The 22,447-nt window shown below is 45.6% G+C and overlaps 1 protein-coding gene and 2 pseudogenes across 3 annotated transcripts in view; 2 read left to right on the forward strand and 1 right to left on the reverse strand.

Annotated features, from left to right (window-relative positions):
- Positions 1-6,244: 6,244 nt before the first annotated feature.
- On the reverse strand, positions 6,245-6,650 carry LOC311600890 (annotated as a pseudogene). Its single transcript has one exon. The product of its transcript is annotated as an uncharacterized misc_RNA (transcript).
- Positions 6,651-18,863: 12,213 nt separating this feature from the next.
- Positions 18,864-19,950, forward strand: LOC311599215 (heterogeneous nuclear ribonucleoprotein A1-like; annotated as a pseudogene). The gene has a single exon. The product of its transcript is annotated as a heterogeneous nuclear ribonucleoprotein A1-like (transcript).
- A 1,526-nt stretch (positions 19,951-21,476) lies between these two features.
- The window catches only part of GRM8 (glutamate metabotropic receptor 8), an 855,522-nt gene continuing 854,551 nt past the window's right edge, over positions 21,477-22,447 (forward strand). Inside the window, exon 1 of the mRNA XM_084788018.1 lies at positions 21,477-21,497. The gene's annotated coding sequence lies outside the window, so the exon portion shown is untranslated. The remainder of the gene's footprint in view (positions 21,498-22,447) is intronic.

Below are 22,447 nucleotides of genomic sequence, written 5' to 3' on the forward strand. Positions count from 1 at the left end.
CTGTCAAACTTGCATGCATAAATTTGAGGTTTTAGCAGAGAATTTTGTCTAAAACCATGTATTTTGTGCCATTTGCCAATTCTAGTCTCGTTTTTCCGTCATTCCTGTATCCCACAGGTACAGTGGGAGAGCGACCCTACGGAAGGCTCATGGGCTGAGTTGTTCTAAGTCTTGGATTCTTATTTTAGCCCATGGGGTTTGATTCATCCATTTCCTTTTTTTTCCCTTGTTACTTACACTGTCTTACCTATGGCCACTGGGAATGCCTCCAAGTTGGCATCTGTGCCCTTTTGATGGCTTTGAAGTTGTTTCTCTTTGAAACAAGGAAAAGATAAAAATATTGGTTGATACCCTAAAGAGATAAAATTCCAGGGGCTTCTATAGGCTCCTCTTTTCCCTCTGTTGAAGGCTTGGAAAGAAGGTTCTGTACGGAAGAGTAGCTCACCCAGCGGCTGAGCTGGACGGCCTCCCTAGCCCTCGCGGAAGAGTGGCTCACCCAGGGCCTGAGCTGGACGGCCTCTCTAGCCCTCGTGGAAGAGTGGCTCACCCAGCAGCTGAGCTGGATGGCCTCTCTAGCCCTCGTGGAAGAGTGGCTCACCCAGGGGCTGATCTGGACGGCCTCTCTAGCCCTCATGGAAGAGTGGCTTACCCAGCAGCTGAGCTGGACAGCCTCTCTAGCCCTCGTGGAAGAGTGGCTCACCCAGCAGCTGAGCTGGACGGCCTCTCTAGCTCTCATTTACAAAACCATCACATATACACACAAGTCCCCACTGTCTCGTAAGTATCTGTATCTTTTCTGGTCTTGTTCAATCCTGCCTTGGCTGTGTGAAGTGGCCTGACATTTTCTTCAGTGATTTCAAGACAGCTGCAAGATGGGACTTTTCACCCATGTTGCTTGCTTCTTTGCTTCCTTCTCCTGAAAAACAAAAATTCTTATTTTTAAGTATAGAAAAGATCAAGAAGTGTAGTGTTCTTGGTCTGTTTACACAGTAGGTCACTTCTTGTAACCCTATCATTTAGATTATATATTCATGTAATCACTTTAAAGAATTCACAGACTTGCTCCATGACTGAATTAATATTTAAGTATCAAATCAGATTCATCTATAAGGTTGAGCTGTGCACATTTTAACGATGACACATGTAACAGTTCATGCGGGTTTACACTATTTCTACATTTTGATGGTGTAACAATAAACTACTATTAAAACAACACTACAAAAGGGCAGTCCAATTATAACATACAATAAAAATTAACCACTTCAAGCTTAATTTTTGGGGCACTTGACATTGGACATTTTTTTTTTAAAAAACATGGACTATTAAGAAGCAAACATTAATACAAAACAGATCTTATGACAAAAAATTTTGTTCTGTTTAATTGCTTTTAGGTTATAGTAGGGGCTGCAGAGCCAGCTGTGCAGCATAGGCAGCGGAAAAGCGAGTCAAGAGTTAAGACTTGGAAACCAGGCAGACCAGGATTTAGTTCCTGTTTCCTTTCCAGCTGCTGCGGACTCTGCTCCTCACTAAGGGGAAGTCAAGAGGTCAGGAACTGGAAGCGGCCAGCCCAGTTCCAGGTCAAGAGCAGAGAACTAACCGTGCATTCCGGGGCTCAGCTTGCCTTGAGCTTAGTTCAGGACACCTTGACGAAGGGCATGGTCCCGCCCACAGTGGGCAGGTCTTCCCACCTCAACTCAGAAAATCCCCCAGAAGAATGCCCACAGGCCAAGCTAATCTAACCCGCTCCTCACCGAGGCTGCCTTCAAAGCTACGCGAAGCCTACCTTCATGGATTGGCGTCTCCATTCGGAAGCTGCGCCGTGTCAGACACATTCCCGAGCCCTTCTGAGGCTCACATGAAAATGCTCATGTTTGTAAACTGAGCTGAATAACACTCACAAATAGCTTAATATGCTGAGCAAACCATGGCAGGCCCTCTACCAAGTGTGAGCCATTGTCATTATCTGAGAAAAAAACAGCGGGGCGGTGATTTAATCGTACCCTTTGCATCAGTCTGAGACGGTTAGAACGAAGGTGATGCCAATGAAAGTGATCGATAGTTTGTGGTTTTACAGAAACTCAGAGCCGGCTCCATTTACATACCTAAATGAATTTGAGATTTTTAAAAAAGCTCCCTGCCTGGGGCATCCTTAAGGACCAAGCTTCTCATATATCATAATTAACTTCTTTGTAACTGCTGAGCTGAGACTGTGGATTTATTGGCGTCTGAAAAGCTGACATTTAAAACACGTGTTTGGAGCCGATTGGAAGGTGGAAGGTCATTGAACTGAGGTAGATTAGGACGGCTGAGAAATAGGCCTTACCTTTGCCTACATGAAGTTTGACTATCTCGAGCTCAAAGCAATGTGGGTCGATTTGAAATGCCTGGTGGCATTACATAGCTGTTTCTTAAAAAAAAAAAAAAAAAAAAAAAAAAAGGCTTTTGGAAGACTTTAAGCCGTGAAGTTGGAGCTGGGGGGCAAACATGCTTCTGGAGACTGTGAGTAACGTCCTCCCATCGTGGGAGTCATAACTCATCGGCTCTCGCCCTAATGGCCTGGACGAGTCGATACATCGCCGAGTGTCCTTACAGGATGAGCTCCTGAGCCAGGAAGTCTGGGTCAGTCACCAAAAACGTACTTAGAGCTTAAAACAGGAACAGCAATAGAAAACCGTTATCTAAAAATGAAATGATCCGACTAGGTGTCTGCTCTCGTGGTGTTGGTGCCACTTGTGCTCAGAACCAAACAGAGGCCTTGTGGGAATAGCGCGGCTGCTCCCTTTAACCTCCCAGCACAAACCACCAGCGCTTAGTTCTCAGAGCGGCAGCGGTGGCGGAGAGCTGGCGGCGGCAGGTGTCTTTATGCTGTTGCAGATGGCTATGTCACGGATGTTTTAGGGTAAGTTCTGCAGTTTTCTGGGGGTTGTCTCGAGTCGTTAAGTGGGATATTGCTTTGTTTGGTGTTTAGTTGCCGTTAGAATTTCATCAAGTATTTAAAGTATGGGGCAGGTGTAGCTGGCCTAGTTGCGCCCTCTCTCTCTCTCTCTCTCTCTCTCTCTCTCTCTCTCTCTCTCTTTCTCTCTTTCTCTCTCTGACTTCATGTGTTTCACTTGCCTAACACACAACAAAATGTTCATTGTTCATCAAAAAAGAAAAGTAAGTGTTCATTTAATCAACAGTATCTTGAAAAGAAAAAAATGAGGAGAAAGCTGATTCTACTAACTGGCTTAGGGAGTACGCTCTGCTATGATTCTAGGAGAAGGTGGCTCCAACCCAGCCCTCACTGCCAATCAGAAGAAAAGGAAATCGTTACACCCAGCACAGTACTTATTAGATGCTGAACATTATCCTATGTGTTACACATTTTAATCCATTTGCTCTTAGCAACTTTCTGAGATCTCATTATGTTGTTGAAACAAGCAAGACACGAGGATGAGTACAAATGACCAAGTGACAAAGCTGTCACTGCAGCCATGGCGTCAGACTTGAGTCTTTGTTGAGAGACCAAGACTTGAATGAAAATAATTAAGGTTTAGGTTGGTTTGGAGCAGTGGCTCTCAACCTGTGGGGTGCTCAGATCAGACACCCTGCATATCACATATTAGCATTGTAATTCGTAGCAGGAGCAAGATTGCGGTTATGAAGCAGCAAGGCTGGGGGCCGTACACCATGGGGAACTGTATTGGAAGGTTGTATGTAGCATTAGGAAGGTTGAGAACCACCGGCCTGGAGGATTCCAAGAGCAAGAAAGGCTTACGTTTTGCTTTGTGAGTAGAACGTGGGGACAGAATAAACTTTGTGAGTACATCAAAGGAGCAACAAAGGCGGGGGTGCAGGGTGGGGGGTGGAGGGGGGAGGCTAGATGTGGCCGGTCTAAGTCTCCTACCTCACACGAACTTTCCCTGCCCCTGAGAGGACTGCAGGTGTGGCCGATTAGCTGTGGCAAGGTTTACATTGAAAATCCAGAGACCAACTTGGGTGCATACACTGGGCAGGCGTCATAGACTATTTTCTGTTTGTTGTAACTGAATACCAAGACCAGTCATTTGTAAAGAATAAAGACTTATTTAGCTCATGGTTCTAGAGGCTGATCAGGCTGAGAGCGTGTGCTGCTGGCTACAGGTGAGGGCTCTCCTGCTGTACTGCTGCACAGTGAAGGCTTGTGATCATGGTGAGGAAGTGTGTGTGTGTGTGTGTGTGTGTGTGTGTGTGTGTGTGTGTGTGAGTGTGTGTTTTGGATTTCCTATCCTTATCAACAGAATCATGGGAGTTCCACCCTGATGGTTTTTATATAATATGAATCCCCAAAACCCCTCAAAATACTATCTACATAGGACTTTAGGAAGTAAGTTCCCAATACATGAATTCTGGGGGTCACACCCAAACCTTGCAGCAATGGATGCTGTGGAGCTAGAAGCAGAAGATCAAAGACAAAAGAGTGGATGCGTCCCCATTGGTGTACACAGAGAGGCTGCCTCTGTCCCCATTGGTGTACACAGAGAGGCTGCCTCTGTCCCCATTGGTGTACACAGAGAGGCTGCCTCTGTCCCCATTGGTGCACACAGAGAGGCTGCCTCTGTCCCCATTGGTGCACACAGAGAGGCTGCCTCTGTCCCCATTGGTGCACACAGAGAGGCTGCCTCTGTCCCCATTGGTGCACACAGAGAGGCTGCCTCTGTCCCCATTGGTGCACACAGAGAGGCTGCCTCTGTCCCCATTGGTGCACACAGAGAGGCTGCCTCTGTCCCCATTGGTGCACACAGAGAGGCTGCCTCTGTCCCCATTGGTGTACACAGAGAGGCTGCCTCTGTCCCCATTGGTGCACACAGAGAGGCTGCCTCTGTCCCCATTGGTGTACACAGAGAGGCTGCCTCTGTCCCCATTGGTGTACACAGAGAGGCTGCCTCTGTCCCCATTGGTGCACACAGAGAGGCTGCCTCTGTCCCCATTGGTGCACACAGAGAGGCTGCCTCTGTCCCCATTGGTGCACACAGAGAGGCTGCCTCTGTCCCCATTGGTGCACACAGGGAGGCTGCCTCTGTCCCCATTGGTATACACAGAGAGGCTGCCTCTGTCCCCATTGGTGCACACAGAGAGGCTGCCTCTGTCCCCATTGGTGCACACAGAGAGGCTGCCTCTGTCCCCATTGGTGTACACAGAGAGGCTGCCTCTGTCCCCATTGGTGTACACAGAGAGGCTGCCTCTGTCCCCATTGGTGCACACAGAGAGGCTGCCTCTGTCCCCATTGGTGCACACAGAGAGGCTGCCTCTGTCCCCATTGGTGCACACAGAGAGGCTGCCTCTGTCCCCATTGGTGCACACAGGGAGGCTGCCTCTGTCCCCATTGGTGCACACAGAGAGGCTGCCTCTCTCTCCAGTACTGTGATGCGTGTGAACTTGTAGAACTCTGACACCATCCACAGAGAATGAAGAGAAAGCGTGTGGCCCTGGATTTACCTAGTTTGTTCTTGACAAGACTGAAGAAGCACTAATTAAAAAAATATAAGATTTATTTTCTCCCCTCAAGGCTCAGGGAGCTTTGTGGAAGAGGAGACAGAACAATTCTAAGATCCAGTGGGGATGGATGACTCCAAAGAGACACAACAGGACTGTGCACATATGAACTCAAAAATTTTTTTTTGGTTAGAACAACTAAACAAAATAAAATTCTGGTTTATTGTTGGGCATTGCTTCACACATACATCAAACAGCACCCCCAAAAACAAACAATAAAACAAAAACCCTAAAAACCCCCAGCAACTTCATAGACAAAAAATAAAAGGGAAAAGAATCCTTTATCTTTGGCCTTTTAAACCATCACATTCAAAGCAACTATTTATAGTACAGCTAAGTACATATACAAAAAAGCCCAAAAAAACTGGAATGCTCAGATAAGATTGTTTTGTTGTGGTTGTTCTTTTTGTTTTTACATTTTTTTCTCCTTTGAGATTATAATGAACATGGTCACACCACAAGTAAAGTCAGAAGTTGGACAGAAAACACTCTGAAGGCTGGTTTGGTCACCTGTTATCATTAAAAATGGCTGACCCCTAACATGTACAAAAATATAAAATGTAAATAAAAATACAACTTTTCATTTTAAAGTATTTTTAAGAAAAAAAATCAATGCCTAGGAAATTTTGGTTTTTTTTTTCTTCCTCTGTTGCAAATCCGTGATGTGGTTTTGGTGGGGTGGTACAGAGCGCATGTCATCTGTGGGTGGCATGCCCGCTGTGGGCCACGTTTAAATTCTGAGGCGGGAAGTGGAGGGCGAATGGGTCACGGTGGCCATAAGTTCAGCTTTTCCTTTTTGCTGTCTAGTCATCCTCACCCGTCTTCTGCTTCTTGGTGTCAACATCGCCATCCTCAGCATCTTCAGATTCCTGATTGCCCATGGGAGCCTCAGTGTCCTCATCCTCATCCTCATCCTCGTCCTCTTCCTCACCCCACCTCTCTCCTCCTCCTCTTCCTCCCCACCTCCTTCCTCTTCTTCATCTGCCTCACCATCAGCCCCTGCTCTCCACCTTCCTCATTAGCAAGCGGCATTCCCATGGGCAGGTGCATCTCTTCCATTTTCTGCCTCCACCACAGCTTCTTTCATGTCCTTGGTGGGTGATCTCAGAGTGGGTGTCCACCGCCCTGTCTGACATGGTGGGGCATGCTGGTGGATGCAGCAAGAGAGTAAGAAATCAAGTTTGAGGACACTGGTGAGAAAGATGCTGGAGTCCGAGGTGGTGGAGGAGGAGGAGGAAGAGGAAGAGGAGGAGGAGGAGGAGGAGGAAGAGGAAGAGGAGGAGGCAGCGGCAAGAGATGAAAGTGTCTGCAGCTAGCGCAGAGCAGGACCCATGCAAAGATGGCTTTTGAAGCAGCCGGTCTATTTTTTTTTGTATTTTTTACAGATACATTTATATTATTACACATACGTACAATAAACTACCTACAGCAAGAAGAATCATGACATAATCAAGAATTATATAAATGTTACATTCATAGTGTTTCGGCTATTTGTATTTGGCAACTTTGAAGAAAACATCTTTCCTATCTTGGTGCATCTAAAGTTCTGAATGTAAATCAATATCTATCATATCTCATCATCATCAACTTAAAACATCTATCTAGACCTAAAAACATCTTAACCCCTAAACAACTAAGCTTCATTGTAAAACTAAGCTACCTGGTCTTCAACTCCAACAGAGACTTGAGAAGAAATAAAGTTGATTACCTGAGTATGCCGGGAGTGCAGGTTAGCAGCTTTCCACATGAGAAGATGACAGAGACAGTTTGCTACCTGAACAGTCACCCAAAACTCTCTTTTATGTTGAAGCATCATCTTCATTCTTCTGGACCAATATATCTGACACACATACTTGTGAGGCAGGAACTGTTGAGGACTTGCTTACCCTGTCTTGACAGAGTTTGGCCGTCGCCTCTGCCTGCATTGTCTCATGCTTGTTTGGGCTTTTTCTTTCTTTTTCTTCTGTCTTACTGGTCTTTTGCTTGTATATCATGTTTTCTGATTCTGTGTTTTTGTGTGCATGAGTGTGGTGTCTCTTGTGTTTTTTAAAAAAATTTATTTATTTTTGTTTGCCTGCTTGTTTCCTAAAGAGAAAAGGAAGAAAAGGGAACAGAGTCGCATGAGCTGGGAGGCGACCAAACACAGTGATGCGATCGAGTATAGTGTCAGAACATTTCTTTTGATAAAAATTCACATATCTCTGTTTTGTGTCTAAGAGTGTTTGCCTACATGTATGTTTGTGCACTACGTGTACGTTTGGTGCCCACAGAGCCCAAAAGATGGCGATAGATCCCTTGATAGTGGAGTTATAGTTAACCAAACCTGGGTCCACAGCATGCATTTCTGCAAGATTTGGGTACGAACTTCGGAATTCATGTATTAGAAAGTTAATTCCTAAAGTTGTATGTTGATAGTGGGTTTTTTTTGGGGGGTGGGCGCTTCTGGATTAGTAGTATGTTGGTGATGGTTTACCAGTTCCTATGGTATTTTCTATATATTATGGCTTTATATGAAGATGTGAGCCCTAAAGAGCACACGGTTTCTTACCCAAAAGTTCAGCTGGAAGCCAAACCTGGGTCCTCTGCATAAGCAGCACGCGCTCTTAACTGTTAAGCCATCTCTCCAGTCCAAGAGCCACTGATTTCAGTGCTTCCAAACTGGAGAGATCAACTCTTCTGCTACAGAGATAACTGGATCTTGAGCTAGAGCTCAGGTCTGGATATGAGAAGAAGTCAAGGCTGAGCCTTTATATCCTTTATCATTGACTTGTCCTAATTGTATTTAACACAGCATCTATTTAAACAGCCTAAGTTCAGCGTAAGAAGTTGTCGCAGGAACTTTCTATTCTGTTTTCCGATGGGAAGCTCTGAGCTGGGCCCAGGAAGATGCGATGGATGCGTGCTCTTTTTTTTCTCCCCCTCACACTTCTAGTGCAGATGCGGCTCCTTGAAAATCAGTTCCCATTCAGTTGCATTTACTATTCCACTGGTCAAAGGCAGTTAGGAGAAATGAAGGGAATTTTGGTACTGAGGCACTGTGGTCCATATTGTGGCAGTAAAAGTACTTTATACCCCATCCACGGACAAGCTAATGCCTCGGTTTATGGACCTTGCCTTCCCAGGAGGACCTTCATGTCTGTGGCTTGTTCTCAAGTGCTCTATTTTGCATTTGGATCCCTGAGAGAGCTGGGGAAAATCAAGTGAATAAGCACACACAGGCAAAGAAGCACCTGGTTAATTATGCGTTACGGGAATTGAGATGCTCTATTTCTTCCTGTTTCTTTCAGGAAGTTTTCACAAAATTTCACTTCATGATATTAAAAAAAAAAGGTTTGTATATCTATATACAACCACATACAAAATACCCTAATAATATATATATTTTTAAATATTTACAAAGAAGTTTACATGGCCAAAGTGGGCAGCCGCGGACCTCGTCATCACTGCTATTGTCACTCAGTAGTTATTGGGGACTCACTGGGTTGGTTCTCAGCTTCATTCCTGGTGAGTAAGCAGGTTTCAACTCTTTGTTTCCTGGTCGTGACTAGATGCATGGTCCTCTGCTAACCGAGTGAGTGAGCGAGGGAAGGCTGCAAGTTCCATGGCTCTGTGCGTCCATTTCTTCCCCTTGCTAAAGTGAACATAAAATTTACCACCGACCCCAGCCCGGAAGAAGTGAGGATAATTTATGCGTTACTATCTGAAGTACATTGCAAAATGGGGGCCAGCCTTGCTTTCACAGTGAGAACAAGGAGAGATTTTACCACCCACCGGAACTTCCCAGGAGCATATTTAGGACAAGAAATAAGGGTTCACAGATCTCTAAAACGTACCTCATAGTTTCCAACATCTCCTCATCTAAAAACAGGGAGCTGCAGGACTCAATAGCTGCGGGTCTTCAGCGTATGGTGTAATCCTAACATCTGAGCCCTTTTGGCTATTATCTCAGAAAAATGCCATCCACAGAGTTACCATATGGAGCCAGTACCCGGAGCAATTGCAGCGCTTGCTGCAAATAAAAAAAGTGCTAGGTCTAAATGAAGAATAATACCCAGGCATTTTTAGTGTAGAGATACTGATGTCTGTTCAACCCTTTATTTGCAGGAAGTAAGTGTGCTCGCCCAACTAAAGCTGCCTTCAGTTTTTTTTAAGATGACAGCTGTGAGACACTTAACAGCATATGCTACCTCACATTTTGTCTGCTTGACACCGCCAGATTGAAGATGTAAAAATGAGTTTCAGAAGGAATTTCCGTGGCATTGCGTATTCTAAAACCTTTCGTGTAAGAGACACAGTCTTGTATTAAGCCACTTGGTGACATGCCTGCTATGAAAATTCTTACCCCAAGAACAGTGTGTCTGGTGGGCAGCTAGAGTTTGTGTGGGCATGAGGGCTCTTCCTCCACAGCAGAGGCCATTGCTGCTGGCCTATGAAAGTAGCATGCGTCTGAACACCGTTGTTTGGCATAACATGGGTTGTTTCCTCCTGTGTCATTGCATGAGCACAGTGATACTCTCTCCATTATGTGTCCTAAGAATTGGCGGGAGTGAGAGTCGGGGCACGCCTTGCCTGCATTCTGGATTGCGAGTCTATGCATGTTACAGCTGCATAGGGACTCCCGAAAGGCGGGCCACTATTGATCAAGAGCAGGGCCGATCAGGTGTCTTGTCTCGTTAGCATTTTCAACTTCCCCTCCAAGTGCCTCTCAATGCCAATGTGAAAATACATTTTGTTTCCCTGCAGCATCCAGCACGGCTCCAGGGATAGAACTGACAGGGACCACTAGGGAGTGAAGAAAAGACCACAGACACACAGACAGACACACAGACACACAGGTAGTGATGCTGGGAAACTGGAAGGCGGGGCTCTGGGATGCAGAAACGTCAGCATGCCCAGAGCTCAGTGTATTTACTATGGAGAACTGAGCAGAGCAGAGGGATTATTTTGTACAGTAAACAAGAAGGCAGGCTTTGCCAGTCTTGGTAGGAGTCTGCAGTCTTCAGGCCATAAACATTTAGAAGAGGTTGGGCATTTTCTGCACACACTGTCAACATCCACACAGAGACCAGAAGGGAAGGGCTTTGCAATTCTTCTCTGGCACCGAGGCTGTGCCCATGTCAGAAACTGCACATTTACGCAGGACCTCACAGAGTCAGGGCTTCTGTTTTCCCCATTTCCCCCACTTTGGATCAGAGTAGGACACGCATCGTTATCAGCGCTCACGAGGGTTATGCTGTGGATCTGTGTTACATGGAGCATCCTTGACAGCAGGGCTCTGGGGAGCCAAAGGCCTCTCTGGCAGGCCCAGGACATTCTTACTGGGCTATCCTTTCCGAGACCTACATCCCTGAGCTAAGGAGGAGCTTACTAATCAATCAATGATGATGATATCAATGTAGCAGGGACTAGAGTGAGTGAGGAGCAGGCGGTGGGGGTGGTCAAGGAACTAAGGTGTCAAAGTAGTCATCAGGAAATGGCCACATGGGAGGAATGGGACAAACTTCCGTCAACTGGATGACAAGATTAGAAGGAGGCTTGAGGAAACAGTAAGTATGGCCCAATTAAAGAAAAATATGTTAGATATTTTAAAAGTATTTTTCCAGTGAGACAAAAAGGATGAAGATACAGAAAGGGAAGAGCAGAGACAAGTTCAAAGGTAAAATAAAGGAAAGGCTTTCCTGGGCCAGGCAAAATAGCACGCTGTGAGGTGTGGTCTGTGCTCAATCCGGTCCTCTGCCCCTGAACAAAGAATGCGGACGACAGCTGGGTGCTGGACTCTGACCACGGCCTGCTCTGTGGAGCTGGCTGCTGCCCACAGATGGGACTCTATCATTCTAGATTCGCCCAGGTGGGTGAGCCAGAAGTCACCTCTCTTACAGAGTCTTCCACGTTGCTTTAACAGAAGGTGGCTGGAAATAATTACGTTTCTCTTGAAAATGTTTTCAGTTTAACAACCACTGAAGCGTCAGGACTGCGCTCCCAGGAGCAGCTCCACGAGAGCTCAGTGGACAAGCGGAGTTTATAGTGTCTGCCGAGTCAGTCTAATCATTCTGTTATTTTGAGATTTTACATAGTGACATTTTTGGAGCTACCTTAGATTAAGGGATACAGGTATAAACCTCATTTAAAAGGCTCATGGGATGGCTCATTAGGCAAAGGTGCTTGCTTGCAATTCTGATGACCTGAGTTCAATTCCTGGGGTCCACAGAGTGGAAGGAGAGAACTGACTGCCACAGTTTGTTGTCTTCTTCTTTCTCCTCCTCCTCCCCCTTCTTTCTCCTCTCACTTCTTCTCACTCCCCCTTCCTCTCCTCCTCCTCCTCCTCCTCCTCCTCCTCCTCCTCTTCTTCTTCTTCTTCTTCTTCTTTTTCTTCTTCTTCTTCTACATAGAGGTTTACTGAACACGTCCTGGGATACCGTCACATTTGATATGAAAGCTGGGATGATGATGCCTGAGCGACTGAAGCAGGGGGTGGAGGGGCCTATATTCAGGCAGTGCACTGGACAAGGAGAGGGTTGATGCCCTAGGTGGTCTGGGGCAAGACAGGTGAGAGCACAAGATTTAACATGCTTTGTAAAGACAGTTTTAAGTTGTGAAGCGTTGATTTTAGAAATCTCTTATTTACTCTCTTCAGAGTATAGTTGAGTGAGGCAAATGGAATGACAGAGAACAAAACCACGGCTAGGGTGAGGCTGTTACAGTGGCACTTATGCCCACGGCTAGGGTGAGGCTGTTACAGTGACGCTTGTGCCCACAGCTAGGGTGAGGCTGTTACAGTGGCGCTTGTGCCCACGGCTAGAGGGAGGCTGTTACAGTGGCGCTTGTGCCCACGGCTAGAGGGAGGCTGTTACAGTGACGCTTGTGCCCACAGCTAGGGTGAGGCTGTTACAGTGGTGCTTGTGCCCACAGCTAGGGGGAGGCTGTTACAGTGGCGCTTGTGCCCACGGCTAGGGGGAGGCTGTTACAGTGGCGCTTGTGCCCACAGCTAGGGTGAGGCTGTTACAGTGGCGCTTGTGCCCACGGCTAGGGTGAGGCTGTTACAGTGACGCTTGTGCCCACGGCTAGGGGGAGGCTGTTACAGTGACGCTTGTGCCCACGGCTAGGGTGAGGCTGTTACAGTGGCGCTTGTGCCCACGGCTAGGGTGAGGCTGTTACAGTGGCGCTTGTGCCCACGGCTAGGGTGAGGCTGTTACAGTGACGCTTGTGCCCACGGCTAGGGGGGGCTGTTACAGTGGCGCTTGTGCCCACGGCTAGAGGGAGGCTGTTACAGTGGCGCTTGTGCCCACGGCTAGAGGGAGGCTGTTACAGTGACGCTTGTGCCCACAGCTAGGGTGAGGCTGTTACAGTGGCGCTTGTGCCCACAGCTAGGGGGAGGCTGTTACAGTGGCGCTTGTGCCCACAGCTAGGGTGAGGCTGTTACAGTGACGCTTGTGCCCACAGCTAGGGTGAGGCTGTTACAGTGGCGCTTGTGCCCACAGCTAGGGGGAGGCTGTTACAGTGGCGCTTGTGCCCACGGCTAGGGGGAGGCTGTTACAGTGGCGCTTGTGCCCACAGCTAGGGTGAGGCTGTTACAGTGGCGCTTGTGCCCACGGCTAGGGTGAGGCTGTTACAGTGACGCTTGTGCCCACGGCTAGGGGGAGGCTGTTACAGTGACGCTTGTGCCCACGGCTAGGGTGAGGCTGTTACAGTGGCGCTTGTGCCCACGGCTAGGGTGAGGCTGTTACAGTGGCGCTTGTGCCCACAGCTAGGGTGAGGCTGTTACAGTGACGCTTGTGCCCACGGCTAGAGGAGGCTGTTACAGTGACGCTTGTGCCCATGGCTAGGGGGAGGCTGTTACAGTGATGCTTATGCTCAGGGCTAGGGTGAGGCTGTTACAGTGGCGCTTGTGCCCACGGCTAGGGGGAGGCTGTTACTGTGACGCTTGTGCCCACGGCTAGGGGGAGGCTGTTACTGTGGCTCTTGTGGCTTTTGTGCCCACAGCTGCCTCTCTTTGGAGGAATAAATAAAGGCATGTTATACGGAAGCCTCAGATAACTGTTCTAAAATTTTCTTTGGGTGCTGGAATAAGATGGGTCTGAATTGTGCGCAGACTGTGATGAGTTCCTAGTGCTTTTCTGTTCATGCTTATTCTATAGTATTTAATGGAATTTTATTGTAAGTGTAGTGCTCCTACTGTTAACAATTGTCCTGAAATTAAAAAAAAGTTCACATTTTAAGGTAAGGTGGCTGGAATTAACAGTTAAACCACAGATTCTGTAGAGATGTGTGGCTGGAAAGCACGTTCTCACACACACTCTTATGTAACCTACCCCAGCCCGGTGCGACCGGCAGGGGCAGGATCATAAGGACTCTGCCCAGGGTTACACAGTCGGGGTGGGGGGGCAGAGCGGACCCACTGACGTTTATTCATATTACATCTCAAATGTTATCCCATCCCTTGTATCCTCCCATTCCTCCCTCCCTCCCATTTTCCCCTTATTCCCCTCCCCTATGACTGTGACTGAGGGGGACCTCCTCCCCCTGTATATGCTCATAGGGTATCAAGTCTCTTCTTGGTAGCCTGCTACCCTTCCTCTGAGTGGTACCAGGCCTCCCCATCCAGGGGACGTGGTCAAGCACTAACCTTTACATCTCATGTCATGGCTCTTCAGTGCATCTGAAACTGAGAGTGAACAAGGTGACTATAGAGTCCTTAGCACTTCCAAGTCTCCAGAAGCTGTGACCTGTACACACCGCGGCTGTACAAGGCCTTTTAGCCTCTGTCTCTGCCTGTCTCTGGCTCTAATTCTTTCACATAAGGATGCTTCCTGTGAAGACTTTCAGAGATGCTCTTATTTTAGTGGTTCGTTGGTATGTACTAATTGAGGGACATGATGGGTTCTGTTGTGACATTAGGACTTTGGCCAAGCTCATCTCCTCCGCTGCCTTCTCTTGTCCCCTTTTCTCATCTCTTTGTGGTCTCCTTTTCCCAAGTAACTTTTCCACCCTCATGTATCCCTCTTTTATTTTAGTTAATCAACAAACTAGCCCTATCATTTGACAGCTTAATGCATCTGTATAATGTATTCTAATCTCGCCTACCCCTGCTGGCCCCTCTCACACCCTTCCCACTCCCCCTGGAATCTTTCCTGGCAGATTCTTACCTTCATGTCTTTTAAATCTATGATCCACTGAATTTAATTATGGGTACTTGGGTGAATGGGTGTGGGGCTATTTTCTGAACTATGGATGACAGACCAGTGACTACAGCCCTGAAGAGTGCCCTTCCTCAGAAGACAGATATTAACTGCCAAGCTGCTTAGCTAGGGGCAGGCCTTGTGAGCCCCTCTTCCTCCATTCTGGCATCCTGTCGGGCTTGATTCTGTGCAGGTCTCCTGTAAGTCACAATGGTTTCTTTCTTTCTTTTCTTTCTTTCTTTCTTTAAAGATTTTATTTCTTTTATGTATACAGTGTTCTATCTGCATATACACCTGCATGCCAGAAGACGGCATCAGGTCACATTATAGATGGTTGTAAGCCACCATGTGGGTGCTGGGAATTGAACTCAGGACCTCTGGAAGAGCTCTTAACGCCTGAGCTGTCCCTCCAGCCCACGGTGGTTGTTATGAGTGCCATGGCCCTGCTGTGTCCAGAAGACTGCAGCCCACAGTCCTCTGCCTATTCTCCATCTCTCATGTTACCTCTCCCACATTTCTGTATGTTCCCTGGGCCTGTGCTGCTGTGTGTGCATGCATGTGTGTGCATACATGTGTGTGTGTGTGTACATGTGCATGTGGGTGGTGCGTGTGTACATGTGCATGTGTGTGCATGCACAAATGTGTGTGCATGTGTGTGTGCATGCATGTGCATGTGTGTGGGTATGTGTGTATGTGTGTGTGAGAGAGTGTGCATGTGTGCATGTGTGTGTGTGTATGTGTATGCGTGTGTGTGTGTGAGAGAGAGATAGATGTCCCATTTAGAACTGAACACTCAATAATCATAGTACTTGAGCAGTTATGAATCTGTGGACTAACTGCTGCCCATTTAAAAAATAAACTTCTTTGTTCCTATTTTTAATCTAGATAATATATGTAAGGGAAAACAAAATATTTGTCTTTTTGAGTCTGACTTTTTCTGTTCAACACGATCTTAATTTTCAGAGATTAAATTTTTAAAAATCTGGTTATGAATACTCATTTTATTTAAAGGTTGGCTATGATATTTTAGCAAACAGAGGGAATTCTTGCAAATGAGAAAAATGTACCCTAAAAGTTGTTTTCATTTACAATAAATGTTTTGCTATATTAGAATAAATAACTTATATAATGCTGTATATGCCATTTTTGAAGTTTTTTTTTTTTTTTATCTTGTGGCTTGCTTGTCTTATCTTTTTAGGGAGCACATATTTTCCAAGATCTTTTTAAAAGCACATTTCCATATTAGTTATCTTTCAATTTCCATAAGGGTGGTGCCAATTTGTACTCTTATCAACACCAAAGACCTTTGAAAATGCCATATGTTAGCCTATTATTATAGAAGCTTCCTAAAATATATACATATATGGAAAGCATGTGAATGGAGCTGCTCCTTACGGAAGGACAAAGCCTCCTGCAGACGCCCAGTGCCAAGGGTGGATCATCTTACTTTTAGCTGTTGGCCAGTGAAGTCCCATCGACTCTCAAACCATGCTGCTGCCACTGCTCTTGATTACCTCTAAGAACCTAATGCTAAGACTCTATTGCTTAAGACACTGTACATTTAACAGAGAGAAATGAAGGTGATACTGATCTGGAAAATGTATTTCTTCTAGCTAGCTTCCACAGTGCCAGGAGGTGCTTTGCATGCTATCAGTGGAGAAAAATTACCAATAGTTTTACCTAGCTGTGCTGTGAATCCTGCATGCTACATCCACTACCATCTTGGCAAGACATGCCCATTGGTGCAGTAGTGGCACAAATGTTTTAGGGGTAACCAACCACTTTCTGGTTTGATTTTTAAGGCCTGTTTCATGAGTTTGAGCTCATGTTTGGTAGAGTTATGTGGCCCAAGAACGAACGGCTGGCTAGGTTATAGGCCTTAGGGAAGAACTAATTACCATTATTTGGCTAAATGGATATAATATTAAGCTGCCCTTTAAATACTTATATTTTTACTCATAGAATAGTACAGCTCTCAGTCTTTATCAGAGAAACCTGTTTTTGTCATAGATGGTGAATGATGCAGAAATTTACAACTGGATAACCAGGAGAAAAAGATCCTGTGGAGTGAGTGCTCAGCCTTAGATAGAATATCTATATTACAATTACTAACCCCAAGGTCAGGGAATTCATGGAAGATGAGGTCAGAAATGGCAGAGGACTACTGTGAAGCAATCTTTTCCGGTGAGGACAGGGACACTGCACACATAAACCAACAGTGGCCGTGACTGCACACGTAAGACCTTCTGATACTTAAGCCAGTCAGCATTCCAGTGTAGATGGGGAGAGGCACAAGAAACCGCACCCCAGATGCGTGGTGCTTCCTGTGATGCTGAGGTTTGCTTTTCCTGTCCTTTTAGGGATCACATATTTTGCAGGATATCTTTTCTTCCTCCCAGGACTCATTTCTGTGTCAGTTAGCTCTCAATTCCTACAGTGGCTGTGCCAATTTACAGTCTCACCAACGCCAAAGACTGGACAAAATCTGATGACATCTGAGGGGGAGCCAGTGTACTTTGAATGTGGCCCTTGACATGTGGCCCACATTCCAGTGGCTGGCCACACATCCACACACATGCCAGAAGCACAAAGTGGACTCAATAAGGTTTAAAATGAGACCCCGGCACTGGGAGAGGGAAATGGTCAAGGGAGGTTAGAGTGTAGGTGGTTTGACCATAACACATTCATAGTCTGTATGAAATTCCCAGACGATTTCCTTTTTTTTAAAAATACATTTTTATTAATTTATACATATTACATCTCAGTTGTTAGCCCATCCCATGTATCCTCCCATTCCTCCCTTCCTCCCACTTCCCCCCTACTCCCCTCCCCTCCCCTAAGTCTGTGTCTGAGGGGGACCTCCTCCCCCTGAATATGCTCATACGGTATCAAGTCTCTCCTTGGTGACCTCTTATCTTTCCTCTGAGTGCCACCAGGCATCTCCGTCCAAGGGACATGTTCAAATGTGGGGCACCAGAGTTTGTGTGAAAGTTAGATCTCCTTCTCCACTCAACAGTGGAGAATGTCCATCGGCTAGTCCGGTAGGGGTTCAAGGTTTTTACTGCCTATTTTTTCCTTGGCTGTTGCCACAGTTTGCAGAGGGCCCCAGGGCCCAGACTCGCCTGTAGTTTTCCAGGACCCACTGGGTCCTTCCATTTCCTCTTTCTCCCAGGCTTCTCACACCTAAAGTTTCAATAGGATGTCCTCCCCTCTTACCCACTATTCTGGTAGGTACAGTTTTTCATGGGGACGTACACCTTGGACTAGTGTCTCGATATAAGTGAGTATATACCATTTAGCTCTTTTTGCTTCTGTGTGAACTCACTCATTATGACAATTTTCTAGTTCAATCCATTTGTCCACAAATTTTGGAAATTCCTTGTTTTTAATAGCTGAGTAGTATTCCATAGTGTAAATGTACCACAGTTTCTTTATCCATTCTTCTATAGAGGGACACGTAGGTTGTTTCCAAGTTCTGGCTATTATGAATAAGGCAGCTATGAACATGGTTGAGCATATGTCCCTGTTGTGTAGTAGTACATCCTCCCAGACGATTTCCTATAAAGCAAATCTCTCAGTTTTCTCCTGTGTACTTTGGTGATAACAATAGCACCTATCTCAGGTTTGTATTATTGTTATGAAGTGAGAACGATACTTAGAAAGCGATACTCAATAACACTTACCGACTGTTATTTTTCTTATCGTACCAGGGTATTTTCATTGCAGAGCAACTATGTAGAGATATGAAAACTTGATTATTTGAATCTTTGTCCAAGACTAATAGTTTGTGTTCAATATTAAAATAGTTATGGTGTAGCCCTTCAGAAGTGATATGGCTTAAGAAAATAGAACATATAATTAGTGTCAAGTCAGACAAAAATACTAGCAGGAATATTTTAATGAAGTGAAAATCAGTTCCCTCCATTTATATTATGGCACAGCACAATACAGTAGTTTTAAACTATTCAAGTTTACTATCTGTGTGATCTTAAGCAAGCTACTTGATTTTTAAAAAAAATCTAAAACTTTAAAACCATTTGGATAATTTTATACATGAGTACTGTATTTACCTGAGGTCCACCCCTTCTCTCTCACTTATAATTCCTCCTGCGGCTTTCTGGGGGTTGATGCGGCCGAGGAAGCATCGCTGAAGGCACCCATCGCTCTGCCGCCATGTCTAAGTCAGAGTCTCCGAAGGAGCCGGAACAGCTAGGGAAGCTCTTCGTCAGAGGGCTGGAGGGTGCAGCTTCCAAACAATGGGGTGACACTCACCGACTGTGTGGTAATGAGGGATCCAAACACCAAGAGATCCGGGGGCTTTGGGTTTGGCACATAGGCCACGGTGGAGGAAGTAGATGCTGCTATGAATGCAAGACCGCGTAAGGCGCACGGAAGAGTTGCGGAGCCCAAGATAGCTGTGCCAAGCGAAGATTCTCAGAGACCAGCTGGCCACTTGACTGTGAAGATTTTTTTGTTGGTGGTGTTAAAGAAGACACTGAAGAGCATCACCTGTGAGACTGGAGCAGTGTGGGAAAAGAGAAGTGATTGAAATCATGACTGACAGAGGCAGTGGGAAGAAGAGGGGCTTCGCTTTTGTCACTTTCGATGACCATTACTCTGTGGACAAGATTGGTATTCAAAAAATATCATACCGTGAATGGCCACAGCTGTGAAAGTAAGAAAAGTCCTGTCAAAGCAAGGCATGACTAGTGCATTGCCCAGCAGAGAGGTTTGGAGTGGTTCCGGAAACTTTGGTGATGGTCTTGGAGGCACTTTTGGTGGCGATGACAATTTTGATGGAGGAGGAAAATTCAGTGGTTGTGGTGGTGGCTTTGGTGGTAGCTGTGATGGTGGTGGCTTTGGTGGCAGCCGTGGTGGTGGTGGCTTTGGTGGCAGCGAGGATGGCTATAATGGATTTAGTAATGATGGTGGTTACGGAGGAGGTGGCCCTGGTCACTCGGGAGGAAGCAGAGGCTGCGAAGTAGTGGACAGGGCTGTGAAAACCAGGGCAGTGGCAACAGCGGGAGTGGCTGCTATGACAACGGTGGAGGTGGCTTTGCCGGTGACAGTGGAAGCAATTTTAGAGGTGGTGGAAGCTACCAATGATTTTGGCAGTTATAACAATCAGTCTTTAAACTTTGGACCAATGAAGGGAGGAGGCGGGAGCTCTGGCCCTCATGGTGGTGGAGGCCAGTTCTTTGCTAAACTACGAAGCCAAGGTGGCTGTGGAGGTTCCAGCAGCAGCAGTGGCAGGAGGTAGGAACAAAGCTTAGCAGGAGAGGAGAGCCAGAGATGTGACAGGGAAGCCACAGGTTACAGCAGATTTGTGAACTCAGCCAAGCACGGTGTGGTGGCAGGGCCTAGCTGCTACGAAGAAGACATGGTTTTAGATAATACTCATGTGTATGGGCAGAAAGAACTCTGGGACTGTACGTGTGACTAATTGTATAGCAGGTTATTTTAGCTTTTGTTCTGCAGAAAGTGTAAAGCATCCCAACAGAAGGTTTTACCGTAGACTCTTTTTTTTTTTTTTTTTGCCTGTGCTGTTGGTTGTTAAATGTCTGATCATGACGCTGAATAAGTATGTCTTAAAAAAAAATTCCTCCTGTGTTTACTCCCTCTCAAAATCATGACCTATCCTTTAATTATTATTTTTACATATATGCATAAATAAATACAACCTTCTGAGTTGTATTTAGTGTTTATTCACTTAGCGTTGACGGCATGCCTAAACCTATCAGGGGCTTGTTCCTGGGGAAACCTAAACCTTCCTCTTTCAGCGCCATCAGTTGGCTGTAGCTCTTCATCTAAAACCGTGACCGATCTCTTCTATCTGGGCTGGTAGGTTAGCTGGCATTGCCATCACTCAGGCCGTGCCTAGGCGACAATATGGCTGAGATTTCATGGATGTGGAGCCCTCCTGGCATTTACTTCTTCTTAAATGGAGGTGTTAATAGTGTGGACAGTAAGGGTTTGGAAAAGGTTAAGATGAGATATTGCTTAGCCCAGCACCTGCCACAGAGTTTTGATTATCAAAACCATAACAACTTAGCCCCAGACCCCAGGCAGTGACTGGACCTTCTCTAGCCTGAACAGCCCCTGACGATTCACTTATCAGCCATATGGAAATATTTGAAAACCCTCTGAGCTCATATTCTGCATTTGATAAAAAGTATTTCATGTCTTTTCTTTCTGAGATTTGATTCCTTTGAGGTGAGAATCTCCTTTAAAAAATTTATTTTTTATTTAATTAATTTATTCAGATTACAACTCAGTTGTTATCCCATCCCTTGTATCCTCCTATTCCTCCCTCCCTCCCGCTTTCACTCTATTCCCCTCCCCTAGGTCTATGACTGAGGGGGACCCCCTCCCCCACTATATGGTCATAGGCTATCAAGTCTTATCTTGGTAGCCTGCTTATTCTTTCTTTGAGTGCCATGAGGCCTCCCCACCAAGGGGAGGTAGTCAACTATGGGGCACCAGAGTTCATGTCAGAGTAAGTGCCCGCTCTCCACATAACTATGGAGAATGTCCTGTCCATTGGCTAGATCAGAGTAGGGGTTTGATGTTAACTACTTGTATTGTCCTTGGTTGGTGCAATAGTTTGAGCAGACCCCCATGGGCCCCTATCCACCCATTACGATGTTCTTTTTGTATGTTTCTAGGACCCTCTGGATCCTTCTATTTCCCCATCTCCTATATTTCTCTTACCTAGAGTCCCAGTAGGATGTACTTACATCTATCCCAATCTCCTGGTAAGTGAAGACTTACATAGGACATGCCTTTTAGGCTAGTGCCCAATTATAAGTGAATATATACCATGTGAGTCTTTCTGCTTCTGGGCTAACTCACTCATTATGATCATTTCTAATTCCATCCATTTGTTCACAAATTTGGGGATTTCCTTGTTTTTCATAGCTGAGTAGTATTCCATAGTGGAAATGTACCACAGTTTCTTTATCCATCCTTCAATTGAGGGACGTTTAGGCTGTTTCCAGGTTCTGGCTATTATGAATAAGGCTGCTATGGGCATGGTTGAGCATATGTCCTTGTGTGGTGGAGCATTTTCTGAGAATCTGCTTTTGAGAGCCACTATCTATTTGTATATTTCTTTCAGCCAAGAAAATGTTGCTCCCTGTAGTTCTTATTATGAAAAACATTAACATTGTACATACACATATATTCACATGACAAATATTTAAATGTATTTCTATCATTGTTATAAGTATTTATTAGCACATTGTTGTCAAAAGTAATTTATTTGTCTTACAAAAGAAATATTCATAAATAACCTTCTATTAAGTATATATATATTTTCCTTGTATAATAATTTCCTATTTCAATCACAAGTCCTCTACTTCAATATGAAATTTGTGAGTCAAATACAGCTAATTCTCAAAAATGCAAAATTATCTTTAATTCTTTCCTTCGCAGTTTTATTCATTTCCATAATAGGCTTCATGCTGGGAAAGTATTGACTTGAAGCCAATTTACTTTATACTCCTACTTCTAAGACACAGTGCCTGATCATAACCTGTTCTGTGGCTCACCCTTCGAAACATGTGTGAGCCACGGAGGAGTTTGATAAGTACTGAAAATCTGACAAGAGGGATGAAAGAAGCAGGGAAGGATACTGGATAGAAGTTAGTCTGTCACCCGGGAAGAGGGAGATGGTGCATGAACCACGTGCTGGGAAGTAAGGGAGGGTGGTGGGGACTGTGGAGGGTAGTGCTGGACAGGTAAATAATACAGTGACG

The sequence above is a fragment of the Acomys minous genome, assembly GCF_964271855.1.
Source record: "Acomys minous genome assembly, chromosome: 6".
In the NCBI taxonomy this organism is placed as follows: Eukaryota; Metazoa; Chordata; class Mammalia; order Rodentia; family Muridae; genus Acomys; species Acomys minous.